The sequence below is a fragment of the Carettochelys insculpta genome, chromosome 6 (assembly GCF_033958435.1).
Source record: "Carettochelys insculpta isolate YL-2023 chromosome 6, ASM3395843v1, whole genome shotgun sequence".
Taxonomy (NCBI): Eukaryota; Metazoa; Chordata; order Testudines; family Carettochelyidae; genus Carettochelys; species Carettochelys insculpta.
In genome coordinates, this window is record NC_134142.1 from 7,535,167 (window position 1) to 7,549,915 (window position 14,749).

Sequence of the window (14,749 nt, forward strand, 5' to 3'; positions counted from 1 at the left end):
GAATGCTCCCCACAGCACAAGGCCCAGGGCAGCTTTCTGCTGTTGATACTTTAAAGAGCCTCTCAAAAATAGTTCCGAGTTGCCTGCCATAAGCCCAGAGGTACATATTCTAGCAGAGGAGCTGAGGTGATGGCACATCTATTCGGTTCTTCTTCCACTCAAAGAATAAATTCTCTCTCATAAACATGCCTAAGGAGATGGGCACTATTATTGTAAGTGCCCCTGCTGCATCCATTTATACTTTGTTCTTGGACAAACTGAATATGGACAAAACAGAGCTCAGTGCGTCATCTGCAGGGCAGGATGGAACCCCTGAGTGAGAAGGCAGGAGATCGAGGCACTTTCTCCCCCAGGAAGGCCTGGTTTGATACCCAGCATGTGGGACTATTCCAAAGGCAGGATCTTTGTTCTTCAAGGGTACTGTTGCGAGCTCCAGAGTCCATCACCTCTGACAGAGCTACTGTAAAGGTATCTGGAGAAGAGGGACTCCACAGGATGGAGGGGAGTCTGCCCTCCCCATCCACTGAGGGTTACAGGGCTATATTTAGCAAGGGAATAGTCCTGAGAACCAGCAATAGGCCCCCACTCTACCACCTCTTCAGCTCAGAGGCACCACTCGCACCCCACAGTACATCTCCAGGCCTGAGGGACATTGCTCACACCAGGATCACCCTCCCCACCACACAGGACAGGTCAACCCCCCCATCTTTAATGCTAGAAGGCCCCTCCTCACTGCAAGAGACTAGGCAATGCCCCCATTGTTGCCCCAGAAACCCCTCCAGCACAGGAGGTTGGTGCTTCCTTCCACTGTTGATCCCAAGAACCCTCTCCTGACAGGGCCGGGCACTGTCTCTGAGAGCCCCCTCCCCACCTCTCAGAGCTGGTCACAACCCCAGCACTGCTCCGGGAACCTTCTCCCCACCACACAGGGTGGACTGCTGCCTTTGGAGCCCTCTCCCCAACACGAGCTGGTCACTGGTCCCTCTGCGAACCCCCTTTCCACCCTAGGGGGCTGGTTGCTGTGCCCCCAGCCCAGCCCCCCAGGACCCTCCCCCAACACAGGGCACCCATGGCTGCCCCCTCCGCCCTACCCCCCCAGAACCCTCCCCCAACACAAAGCACCCATGGCTACGCCCCCCAGCCTACCCCCCCCAGGACCCTCCCTCAACACAGGGCACCCATGGCTGCCCCCTCCGCCCTACCCTCCCAGGACCCTCCCCCAACACAAGGCACCCATGGCTGCCCCCTCCGCCCTACCCCAAAACAAGGCACCCATGGCTACGCCCCCCAGCCTACCCCCCCCAGGACCCTCCCCCAACACAGGGCACCCAGGGCTGCCCCTGCCCTACCCCCCCAGGACCCTCCCCCAACACAGGGCACCCATGGCTGCCCCCTCCGCCCTACCCTCCCAGGACCCTCCCCCAACACAAGGCACCCATGGCTGCCCCCTCCGCCCTACCCCAAAACAAGGCACCCATGGCTACGCCCCCCAGCCTACCCCCCCCAGGACCCTCCCCCAACACAGGGCACCCAGGGCTGCCCCTGCCCTACCCCAACACAAGGCACCCATGGCTGCGCCCCCCAGCCTACCCCCCCAGGACCCTCCCCAACACAGGGCACCCATGGCTGCCCCTGCCCTACCCCCCCAGGACCCTCCCCCAACACAGGGCACCCATGGCTGCCCCCTCCGCCCTACCCCAAAACAAGGCACCCATGGCTGCACCCCCCAGCCTACCCCCCCCAGGACCCTCCCCCAACACAGGGCACCCAGGGCTGCCCCCTCCGCCCTACCCCAACACAAGGCACCCATGGCTGCGCCCCCCAGCCTACCCCCCCAGGACCCTCCCCAACACAGGGCACCCATGGCTGCCCCCCAGACCCACCCCCAACACAGGGCACCCAGGGCTGCCCCCCCAGGACGCCGGTCGCCCCCGGGGCCCACGCCACAACGCGCCCTGCGGCCCGGCCGCTCCCCGCACGGGGCCAGCGGCGGGGCCCTGCGCCAGGCAGGCCCGGCAGGGAAGCGGCGGCCGGAGCAGGGCCTCCCCACCCGGCCGGTCCCTGACAGCGGCCGGGCCGCCGCCCCGCTGGCCCCGGACAGGCCGGATCGAGCCGCCGCGCCGCGTACCTGCGCCCGGCCTCCAGTGAGGCCCTTTGTCCCGCGGCGGGCCCAGCCCGGGCCGCCCAGTCACACGCGCCCCTGGCCCGGCCTGGCCCGGCCTTCCGCGAGCCCCGCTCTCGCCCCGCGCTGCCGCTGCGCCGCCAGACCCCCAGCGGTCCCGGAGCCGCACGACGCCGCGCTCCGTGTCCGCGGGTAGCGGCGTCGCGCAGGGCCGGGACGCGCCAGGGCCGGAGGCAGCGCCACAGCGCCGCGCCGCGGGGAGACGGGGCGAGGCCGGGCAGCGCACTGCGCCGCCAAGCCCGGAGCCGGGGGCCTGCGGCATTGTGACCCTCGGCCCGGCCTGGCCCTCCCGCCGGGGCTGGGGCGCAGCGTCCCCATTGTTCCAGGGCCACACTAGGAGGGAAAGTCGACTTCAAATAGCGACTCCCGGCTGGAGCAGCGCCCAGCTGCAGCCCACTGATGTGAAGTGGAGTTGTGCCCCGGTCGGCACAGCAGGAGGAGGGTGGGAGAAAGTCGCCCCACTCCTCCCCCCTGCCAGGAGCGCCAGCGTCCACAGTGGCGCGCGTCTGCACTTACGGGCAGGGAAGTCGACGCACCACGACAGATCTTCGGGGGGACTGGTTTTGCCCCCTGTGTGAAGACGCGGTAAAATCGATCTGTCCGGGCTCAGCTGCCGAGCCCGGTACTGCAGGTTGACGCGTCGGCGCCAGGCCGAAGATCCCTGAGCTACACCGGGGAACAAAGTCTATCCTGATGCTCTAATCGTGGGGCTAGGATTGCACATCTGGGATGGACTTTGATCCCTAGCGTACACCAGGCCTTAGATTTAGCGCATCCCCACCAGGCACCTTAAATCGAACTCCAGAAGATTGACCACCAGCTGGTTGATTTTCCCACAAGTGTAGACATACCCCATTGGTATCCTTGGCCTGAAAAGAGCTCTGAAGTAGCTTACGTATTCCAAGGGCTATTTCCCCACCTTTAAGGGTTACTGTATTTGAACTTTCAAAAAAGAGGATACCTCTGACAGGGAGTGTATTTCTCCATTTTGGAGGTGTCCTCTGTTTTGAAAGTTCAAATAGGTTAACCCTACCACCTTTGATATTTGCAGAAAAGCAACACGGGTGAGGGATAGTTTGGTGGTTTGAGCATTAACTTGCTAAATACAGGGTTGTGAGCTCCATCCTGGAGGGGGCCATCTGGGGCAAACAGAGTTACCAAAAAAAACCATTAGGGATGGTGGTAGGTCTTGCTGTGAGTGCAGGGGACTGGACTCATGGAGTATATCTCCATATTATCTCACCTAGCAATATGTCTGCAAACTTAATTTGCTTCATTAACTGGTCCTACCAATGACAGTTAACTTCCTTTTTAAAAAAAATTCTTTTCCTGCTCCCTCTACCTCCCACTATAGAAATCCCAGATTCTGTTTTTCCACTCCAAATCTATGTGATGAAGTAGGTCTTGCCCACAAAAGCTCATGACCTAATACATTTGTTGGTCTCTAAGGTGCCACAGGACTACTTGTTATTTGTCAAGTTACAGACTAACACAGCTACCCCTCTTCGGAGGTGGCCAGAACTGGAAATCAGCCAAAGCCCCACGGCCAAGACCCACCAACCCAATGAGTGCCAGTCCATGGCTGTTAGAACAACACTAGCAGCCTTAGCGCAACTGCTGTAATGATGAAAACACTCACCACAAACAGGGCTTGTTAGGCACGTGGCTGTGTAGCACAGAGGGCTCTTGGGTGGGGTAAAAGGAAGATGTTGTGGTTTCCACCCCTAGGAAATCCATAGGTTGGTTTAGACTCCAGCGTAGTTAAGGGCTGCCCTGAGCTTCAATAGGCCCATTCCCTCCCCAGATTATCCAAGTGCAGGGCATCCAATAGTGAGGACTGAAAGGGCATGATGTAGTGCTGGCTTTATTCTGCCTGGCAATTTCCCTGACACTGGGGGAGTACCCAGTTATCTGTTTTGCACAAGTGCTGAGAACTGAGCTCATTCTCTGTGCTCGAGCAGACACTCGGAATACAAACTGATTGTAATTCACTGGTCTGTGCATTTAGAAATGGACCCAGGCTGCAAAGTTCAGATCTAGATCTAAACATTCTCCAACTGCCAAAGGGCTCAGAGATCTGATGGGTCTGTTTGGGCCAGTCTCTGCATGTTAATAATTTTAATGATGCCTAACTGAAAAATACAGTTCCAGAAACAAAAGTCCAGATCTGAATGCTCTCCTGCCATTTCCCACCTGGATGCAGTTCAGAGCAGCCAAGCCCCCTGTAAATGATTGCTTGGGAAGTTTCATTGTAACAGAGGAAACCCCAGGTCTCATGGGCCGTGTCTACGCTAGCCCCAAACTTCGAAATGGCCACGCAAATGGCCATTTCGAAGTTTACTAACGAAGCCCTGAAATGCATATTCAGCGCTTCATTAGCATGCGGGCGGCCACGGCACTTCAAAATTGACACCGCTCGCCACCACGCGGCTCGTCCCGACAGGGCTCCTTTTCGAAAGGACCCCGCCTACTTCGAAGTCCCCTTATTCCCATGAGCAGATGGGAATAAGGGGACTTCGAAGTAGGCGGGGTCCTTTCAAAAAGGAGCCCCGTTGGGATGAGCCACGCGACGGCGAGCCGCGTCAATTTCGAAGTGCCGCGGCCGCCCGTATGCTAATGAAGCGCTGAATATGCATTTCAGCGCTTCGTTAGTAAACTTCGAAATGGCCATTTGCGTGGCCATTTCGAAGTTTGGAGCTAGTGTAGACACGGCCATGGTCAGTGTGATCACCCCATCTGAGTTCCTCCATTCCTTGCATCTATAGTCAACAAACTAATCCAATATTACATATAACAAACCACCTGCGTGTTAACATGTCATTACTTTGGTTGTAAAGTCAATTAAAAGTTAGGGAATGCCAGATTTATGGTTGTCTGAGCACAGGCCTGCCAAATGGGGGTGGGGGCAAAAGGGACAATTGCCCTAGGGCCCAGCAATACAAAAGGGCCCAGAGAGGTGGGCCCTTTTAAATCATTGCTGCAGTGCTGCGCTGTACACTCAGGCCAGCCCTGAGTGGGGGACACACTGCAGTCTGAGTGGCTCTGAGAACTGAATGGTCAAGCCTTTCTTCCTGAGGCTTCATCCCTTCCAAGGGGCACAGAGCAGCCCCCACACCTTGCCCAGGGGCCCGGCGGGGCTGTCAGCCCCACTTGGCCTGTGCAGCCTTAATTCTGCCTCCCTGTGCATTCATCTTGCACTTGGAAGGAGGCACTGAAAAAATAGCATGTGATCTTGTAATTAATACTATTATATTGCATATGTAGAAGGGGGATAAATTGCAGTAACACAGGCATCTCTATATCCGGCATTTCCAAGCTTTCTGAGTACTTGACTTTGCAACCTTTTCCATGTTCTTTTCATGTACTTTTTTTGCATGCCATTTCTTAGTGTGTTTGTTTAAAGAGAAAAATTCTATCATGTGCAACCCCTGCATCATGGCTCCAGCTTTGTCACCTAAGCTCGCATCACCTGAGCTACAATACTAATTGCAAACAAGAAGTCCTGTGGCACCTTATAGACTAACAGATATTTTGGAGCATAAGCTTTCATGGGCAAAGACCCACTTTATCAGAGGCATGGTGGGGGGTTCATAGGGGCATTTAAAATGTGTGGTCCCAGTAAAAGGGAGGGCCAGAGCTGACAAGGTCTATTCAGTCAAGGTAGAAATGGTCCATTATCAGTACCATTATGGAGAACCTGCTTTGCCTCAACCAGCTAACTCATGTTAAAAGTACAACTTGCCTTGTCTACGCTAGAATTTTAAAACATGCTCGTTAGCATCGGTTTAAAAGACACAGTTTTTCCTGGTGAAGACAAGGCCTTCCAGAAGGTGACCTTTAAAGGCAACAGTCTGTGCTCAAGAACACACCTATCAGCTTTAATGATCTTACTCAGTACAGCCCCGACCTTGGAAAAGGAAACAGTGAAGGAGGTGGCATTTCAACTCCAGAACCAGAGTCAGCTGACAGACCTCCTTTCTTGTGCAGCCAGGGAAGGAAGGAACTGCAGTGACTGAAGATCAAATGCAAATGCCATGTTAGTCTGTAGCATTAAAAATAACAAGCAGTATTTACCCATGAAAGCTCACGACCTAATACATTTGTTAGGCTACAGCAACACTAACGCTGAAGATGGACCCGCTCAGGGTTGATCTTCCAAGGTTTCATTTGGCGCACACACAAACCAACGCTTTCAGGGGCAAAGTTGACCCCAATACTCCTCAGAAGAGGCAAGGAAAGAAGGTCAGCAGGAGAAATACTCCCTTGACCTCCCTCCATGTAGACAGACATAGAAATTGACCACCAGTAAGTCTATTTTAGCTACGCTATTGGTGTAGCTAAAATTGCGTTTATCAGCAGACAACCTCTATGTCTAGTGTAGATGTAACCTTAGTCTTCAAGGTGCTACAGGACTGCTTTTTACATACTAATGTCATCAGCTTTGTTGGCAACACTGGCACAAATTAGTCACAAGAGCTTCTGATTCACCTTAAGGGCCTGGTAGAATGTCAGGATACATATACATTTACCAGAAGATCAATGCCATTGTTGTCCATCTTCTGGGGTTCGATATAGCGTGCCTAGTAAGGCTGCGCTAAATCGAGTCACCAGGGCTTCACCGTCAACACTGGTACTCCAGAAGAAGGGAAGTCAACAATCTCATGTCGACCACCTGCTGAGGGGAAAACTCAATAAATCCATACGTTGACTCCAGCTATGTAATTCACATAGCTCGAGTTGCATATTCTAAATCGATTTTCTTTTGTAGTGTAGGCCTAGCCTTATGAATTACATTAAGCTGATGTTGCTCATTCCTCTTCCATAGATCCTATAACATTGAGATGAGCAAACTCTTGGTCATCCAAGGATCTTGCCCTATGTGGAGTTGTTTCTTGTCATTTCCTTAATGCAACATTTGGGTGAGATTGGTAGGAGAGACTTTGAGATGTTAAACACGGCAGCACTATCAACACATGATTCACACCCAACTACAGATCTCCTTTTTATAAAGGTGAACAATATGTCTCCCTGCTGACAGAGTATGTGAATTAGCTGGAGACGTAAATAAGAAGTGTCTGGCTGCAACCCAATTTAGGAAAGATGGAAATGGGATTGGTTAGCTTGTAAAACTGACGGCTGTGTGACCTCACCCGTTATTGAGCATTTCTGCTCTCTATGGGTCTAAAAAAGTATGCAATCTCAGGACATTATTCATAGCATTTAGGGCCAGAAGGGCCACTTTGATCTTCTTGGTGTGACCATGGCCTTGTATATCTCACGCTAGAGAACTTACTCAGAATAGTTTGTTTTGTGCTACAGCATATTGTTACAAAATACAGTATTCAACTCATCACTATGGTTGGGCGCCCAAATAGCAACATGTGGCTAGAAAAGTATGGTTTCCTCTTCTTGGTCTTCCTTTTCCTGTATTGCTTCTACACAGCCATTTGTGCTCATCTTTCCAGATAGAGGACTAACCCTAGTGATCCATGGCCTTGTTACGGGCTGGCTAGATTAACTTGCTGTGCTTTGGATTGATCATGAGGGCCACCTGTAAGTACAGCTGGTACAGCATGTAGTATTCTACTTCTCAACCGGTACAAACTAAGACCATATGGCTCCAGTACTTCACACTCTGCATTCAATGCCTGCTGAGCTGTGGATCCAGTTCAATGTCCTGGTCTTTATCTGTAAGATCCTAAGTAGGCAGTGGCACAATTGTTTCTACCCTACCTCTTAGCAACCACTGAGGAGGTTAGTTTTTCTACGAAAGCTCATGGCCTAATGCATTTGTTAGTAGCTAAGGTGCTACAGGACTGCTTGTTCTTTCTGAAGCTACAGACTAACTACCGCCTGAGACATCTTAGCAGCCTAGCACAAAATCTAGGCTCACGGGAAATGCTTTGGCGTTCAGCGATCAGGTTTCAGTTTAGACATGTAGAGGCCAATGCATTAATCAAAAAGATTTTTCAGCAGCTGAAGTTCCTAGCACTAGAGAGGAGATTGAGTTTAAATCTTTCCGTGTTCGGTGCATGACCCTGGACCTATTTACACAGGTGTTTCCCAATTAACTATGTTGTAAATTCCTCTGGCAAAGCTCCCTTGGATGCAGAACACTGGGGCCCAAGGGAGCAGCTATTGTGGGAGTGGGAAAGGGGGGCAGTTTCTCTCAGTTAGACAGGAATGATGAGGTATCTCTCTCAATGTTGTGGGACATCCACACGCCTGTATGAAAGCGTACGAACGCACACACCCTATGTCCGGTTTCTATCCCTTCCTCCCTTCTGCACGGTGCTGGGGGAGCCTGCAGGGCATGATGGGGGAACCCAAGGTGTCCTGGAAGGTGTAGTTCCTTGGCCAGCTCCCTGCAGCACTGTCTTTAAGCACATGCAGCGTATGCAGCTGCATAGGGCGCTACTAAATTTGGAGCACCAGCAGCCCTTCAAATTTAGTAGTGTCCTGTGCTGCGTATGCCTGGGGCCACCAGGGGCCATGGGCAGTACTGGCTCCGGCAGCCCCAGTCAACTGCTCCCCACGCCTGCTCTGCCTCCCAGCTGCATCAGACCCAATCCCCCCAATCGCTGTTGTCTGGTCCACCTCCCCCAGATGTATGGGAGCCAATCCCCAGTCCTGCTGCCTCCTGCTCCACCTCCCAGTCTCGTCGGCCCCAATCCCCTCATCTCCTGCTCTGCCTGCAGCCACATCAGCCTCAATCCCCCAGACCCCGGTCTCCCCAACCTGGTCCTCCACCCCACCGGCCCACCTGCCAGTCTGCAGCTCTGCCTGACCCCAACAGCATCCCAGACCCCCTGCCCATCCCACACAGCTCCTGCCCCATGCAGCGGCCTCTCCTCCCCGCTTCCAGGGGCTGGAAGGTGCAGGTGCTCAGGTGCCTAGGGCACCAAAAATCTTAGATGGCCCTGGCTCACTTCCTAGAGAGCCGGCCCTGGATCAGGAAAGGGACTACATTTCCCAGCATGCCCTTAGACACTGGCAACAGGAAACTAACTATGAACATTAGTAACAGAGAGAAAGCCGTGCAAGTCTATATACTATCCAAAAAAAAAGCAGTAAAGTAGCACTTTAACAAAATAATTTATTAGGTGAGCTTTTGTGGGAAGTGGGTCTGTCTCGTGAAAGCTCCTCACCGAATAAATTATTTTGTTAGTCTTTAAAGTGCTACTTTACTGCTTTTTTATTTTAACTATGAACATGTCTTAGAAGCTGCTGTGAACTTACTGTCATGAAGAAAAGTTGGCTGTTACCTAAGATCTGTTTCATTACTACTGGTACAAAAGCTCAAGAGACAAAGACTGGAACATTTTGGAATATTGTTTTTCACTTACAACGTTACAGTGAGATCCCAGAACGTAATTTCCATAAAACCTGTATTGCTGTATAATTTTTGGCATGTTATAACAAAACAATTTTACCAAACACTATTTCCACTCATTTTTTTCATTGCTTCTCTTTAGGCACACTCATTGCACAACTATTTTGAACTTTATATTTAAAAAGTTGTGCATATTCACAAAAAAAGTGCACAAACCCCTGACCCCCACACTCATGCACACACTCACCACACGCACACACATGGAAATTCCTGCATACAGGCCTAATGCAGATACAATTGTGGTCATGTTAGAAATGTGTATATAGTTTGTCAGGATTTTATCAACCCTTGAACCCTTAAAAAGCTGTTTTCAAGCTGCTTTCTAGGACAGTCAATGGCTGAAAGGTGTGTCTTCCAGATCTATATGTCACTGGTTGAAGAAAAATCTATTTCAGTGTGGTAAGTGAACTTCTGGTCAAAAATTGTATGTGGCTATGTGGCTTAGAGTCTTTCAAGACAACAGTATAAAAATATTATGGTGTGGGCGAGAGAGATTAGGGTTGCCATAACACAGTAAAAGCATCCAGACAAAAATAGCATGCAATTTTCCTTCCATTTGGTGCAAGAAATATATTTAAAAAAACATCAGGTGAGATAAAATTAATCTTGGTTTATCAACCTTGCATGTGCCTAGTGCACTGAGTACATTAAGAACAGTTTGTGCTTTATGGACTCTCCTACACCTCATATATTTAAAAATATTTAGTGCCTGATTTTCAGACTGAACACAGGATTTATAGTCCTATCACTTTGGATATTTTTGAAAATCTCAAGCACCTGGAATAGTATTACTGCTTGCACTAGCCATCCTAAGGAGTGTCAGGATCATGGGTCTGTTTTGGGTTAAACACATAGGTGTCATAGCTGCACACTAAGCCAGGGTGTGCAAAGTGGGGGGCAGGCCCCCTCAGGGTGGGCATGAAATTTCATAAGGGGGTTGCAGCACGTTCAGCTGCTGGGCCTCAGGCTCGTGCACCTCATTAAAAATGTTGAAATCTGTTACTGTTTTTGTCTTTGCATTCACATTTATATACTGATTAATGACATTTTTAGATTCTGCATAGTTATTTTCTTACACATGCTGAAAAGATTCTTTTTTATACAAGATAACTGAAATTTCTGTCGCTTTGCATTACGTTAAACAGGTTGCAGGTGTCCCGGTAGTTGCAGGGATGAAAAGTGGGGCCCAACAAAAAGTTTGCTCACCCCTAGTATAAGGAGCTATGGTCTTACACAACTCTAGTTATTTTCTGTTTAAATACTCACTTTAGAGGAAAAATATTTTGCTTCCAATGTAACACAGATCATGTGCACCAACTAGAAGAGATTCGCTTTTAATTTCCTCTTTGCTCTAGAAACCTTTCTACATCCGGTGTGTTCTCTCCAACATAAATACATGCTTCTTCCTGCACATCCACCAAATAAGAGGGGAAAAAAATTACCCTTTCAGGAGCTACATTTCCTGACATAGTTTGAAACAATTAAATCTGTCCCATAAAGCAGCTGCACACATTCCTAATTGCTGAACTGCTTTTACCATCCTTGTGCTTATGCGCTAATAGATTTGTTAGCCTTTAAGATGCCACCAGGCTACTCATTGATGAGAGTCACAAACATCAGTCTCAATTTTCTGAACTTCCTGCTCATGGAAGATGGTCAAACACTGGTTTGAGAAACAAAACATTTCAATTTCCAATAATAGATAATATGCTAAAGCTCAGGCTCACTTAGCACTTTACACTGGCATTTTCGCGTTGCTCTTCTCTAAATTCGCAAAGCGTTAGCACTGCCTCTTTTAACTTGGTGATGAATACGAAGCACTACTGGAGGCCTATGTTTCCTCTGATCTTTTTCATCCATGTGAAGATTTTTTCCACCCGTTTGTGGAATAATTTGTATGTGCGCTGAGGCACGTGTGAATGTGCACGACCAGTGGAAACAAAACCTAGCCGTGGTCACTCTGCTGATCAGCTGGGCAGCATGCACTTTCTTGAGCAGCAGCACAAGCACACGGCTTCCAGGGAACACTGCTAGTCTTGCCAGTTCTACCCCCTGAAGCCATGGGAAAGAGTCTATTGACTTTGGATTAACATCTTGGCTAGCCTGGTGGCCATCTGTGACTACTGGGCCCACTGTGACTACAATCTTAGGCAAAGGCAAGTCGCCACTCCTCAGGATAAATTGGAGGTTTAGAGAGAAACCATGGGCGTGATTAAAGGGTTAGAAAACATCCCTCATGCTGATAGTCTCAGAGAGCAAAACCTCAACAAAGAAAAGGTAAAGGAGTGAGTTGAGCACAGCCTATACATGTCTACAATGGGGACAGATATTTAATAATGAGTTCTTCAGTCTAGCAGCGAAAGGTCTAGCGTGATCCAATGGCTGTAACTCAAAGTTAGATAAAATTAGAGTGGAAATAATGCATACGTTTTCAGCAGCAATTAACCATTGGCACAATTTCTCAGGGGTCGTGGTGATGTTTCCATCACTGATGACCATTTTAAAATCAAGATTGGATGTTTTTCTAAGACATCTGGTCTATGAATAGTTTTGAGGACATTCTCTGACCCGTGTTATGCAGGACATAAGCCCAGATGATCACACTGGCCCCTTCTGGCCTTGGAATCCATGACAATTGTCTTGACTGTTATGTTGTCCTCTTCACATCATTCTTCACCCTGCCACATCTGTATATTCTTCCTCCTTTACCTACTGCCAGAATCCAAACTTGTGAGCTAGCTTTGCAGGGTCTGCCTTCAGGATACCCAGCTGACAATGCCTAGCGGCACAACAATAGGTCCGCAGGCACAGGTGCAATGCAAAGTAATAATGCCATCACAACATTCCCATGATAACAATCTGAGGCAGGCAGGTCTGTATTTCACAGCTAGGGAAACTGATATGAGAAGATTAAATGACTTAGCCAAAGTATTTGAGAGTGGAAAATAAGAACTAGGAATATTCTGAATTACCTTATTCCCATTACTGTATTTGTGTACAGAATGACACAGCTTCTTTGACCAGGTAACAGTAAGAGAATTATATTTTATGCTGCATCTTTCATCTGGATGCATCCCCATATTACGTGGAATATTAAGTTACTTTACCTAGGACATAATTTAGATAACATGAGCTCTTTGCATGGCAGTCTTCTGTGAAAAAACACTGAAGGTTATTTTTATAACCGATACTCAGATTTACTGAGTAGCTGTGGTTACAATAATGTTTATGCAAATTGCTAACGGAGCAATGCAATCCAAAAGTGTTTTAAAAAGCAGCGTAGGATTTGAATGCACTTTCATTTTGTAATCGGAAGCAAAGTATATAATCTACCTGTAGCCTCAATCAGAATGCTAGGAACAATTTGGTTTGGAATGTTCTGAGTGACTCCCATTGAACTTGTTCAAAGTGTTGGGAGGACTCATTTTATTCCTATAGCGTATTTAGACAAATAAGTTGGAAGCCTGGCAGATACGGAGCTTAAGGATTCACGAATCAACAGGAAAGGCTGCAACATTCCCGGTTACTGATGCCTGCACCATCTGTGTTGTGGATTTTGCATCCAGTTGAAATAGTGATGAGGGCAGAGTTAGCCTTGAAGAAAGGCCACTGTATCTTTTCCAAGCTCAAAAATGTGGCTTTTTCGAGAGATTTTTGGGTTTGATTTGAGGTGGGTGAAAAAAAAAGATAAATAAAAATTATCATAGAAAATAAGTTTTAAATGAATTGCAAAGTTACAATCAATTAGTATTTTTAAATGAAAAATCTTCCAATAATGTTATTAATTGCTGTCTGAAAATCTGTTGTGGTTTCTTTTTTATTTTATTTTGTTTGATTATATTTTATTTAATGAAGTGCCCATAAAAACTAGAATTGGCTTTGGTGAGGGTCCGTGCACAGTCTGGGAAGTTATCGGGGGTCCGCAAACCGTTTATGGGGTGATTGGGGATCCACACTAGTGAAAAGGCTGGGAATCACTGATCTAGGAGAATCCTTGAGTAGGTAGAGAGCCACTGTAGAGGTTCTTGTGCCAACTAGGGAACAAACCCATGGGAGAGGGGCAGATCATGTTTTCATCCTGGTGATCCTTGACCACTGGTACCCTGGGAGCTGTGGTGGCTGCAGGAATGAAGAGCAAACAAGGTTGTTGGGGCCACACAGTTCACAATACAGAAGAGACCTTAACAACATCCAGGTGCCTGAGAAGGGGACCTCAGAAGTGCTGGTGGTGGTGCTGCTTTTGCTAGAAAGCCAGAGAGAGACCAGAAGCAAGGGGCGCCATATTGGGAGGACAGGGGGGCACCAGCCTACCAGGACACTACTTGCTTTCCTTCCCATTCCCCTGGCTGTCAGGGAACGAGGGAAAAGTACTCAGCCTGTGTGAATCACTCCTCTGCCCCTGCACTCACCAGCATGCACACAAGCCACGTTCTTTCCCTTCGCTCCCTGACAGTTGGGAACAGGGAGACAAGCAAGCAATGTCCCAACACACATGGTTGTGCCCCCACACCGCTCTCCCAAAATGGTGCCCTTGGGCAAAGTTAAGGGACTTTGGCCAAGCAGAGGAAGCAGCCTCAGGGGAGGAGAAGCAGGGAGCCAGGCCTGACACCTGCATCATTGTTTGGGGCCCCAAAGTTGAAGCTTGGAGAAGAAGAAAGGTGTGAACTCTTTTCTGGAGGGATGTTGCTGCTGTGCCCTGGAGAGGGGTGAAGACTGAAAGTCCTGAAGGGATGGCTGTGGCCCAGACAAAAGCCTGGGTGACAGTGTGGGGCTGTTGTTTACTCCAGGGAAGGGAGGAGTTTTTGTTGTGGTGAGAGAGCTAAGCTGCCCTGCTAGCAAGAATGGAGAAATGGAGCTTCACTGTGAGAAGCCAATGGGGAAGGTCCCCAACGGGCACTGACTGTTGAGTCATGCAGTTGGTGATCTGCATGTCCATATCGGAATTATTACATCCAGCAGCTGTGTACAACAGGCTGCGCAGACCTGATTCAACGGCTCACTTGGATGCAGAGGAGGAGAGGTGGCTAGGGCTGTTGCCAGCGTTGGTTGGAATTATGGCTGTATCCCTGGAGCATTAGCCACATAACCATCTTTAGTAAAAGATTAATAGTCAATTTCAGGGGCCTCCTGGACAATCCTGGAGGGTTGGCCACCCATGAGCTAGCCTGTAGGGC

The 14,749-nt window shown here is 49.3% G+C and overlaps 1 protein-coding gene across 1 annotated transcript in view; it reads right to left on the bottom strand.

The window, feature by feature from the left end:
* MAP4K5 (mitogen-activated protein kinase kinase kinase kinase 5) overlaps positions 1-2,330 on the bottom strand; it is an 87,258-nt gene extending 84,928 nt beyond the window's left edge. Inside the window, exon 1 of the mRNA XM_074996186.1 lies at positions 2,129-2,330. The gene's annotated coding sequence lies outside the window, so the exon portion shown is untranslated. The remainder of the gene's footprint in view (positions 1-2,128) is intronic.
* Between the last annotated feature and the right edge of the window lie 12,419 nt (positions 2,331-14,749).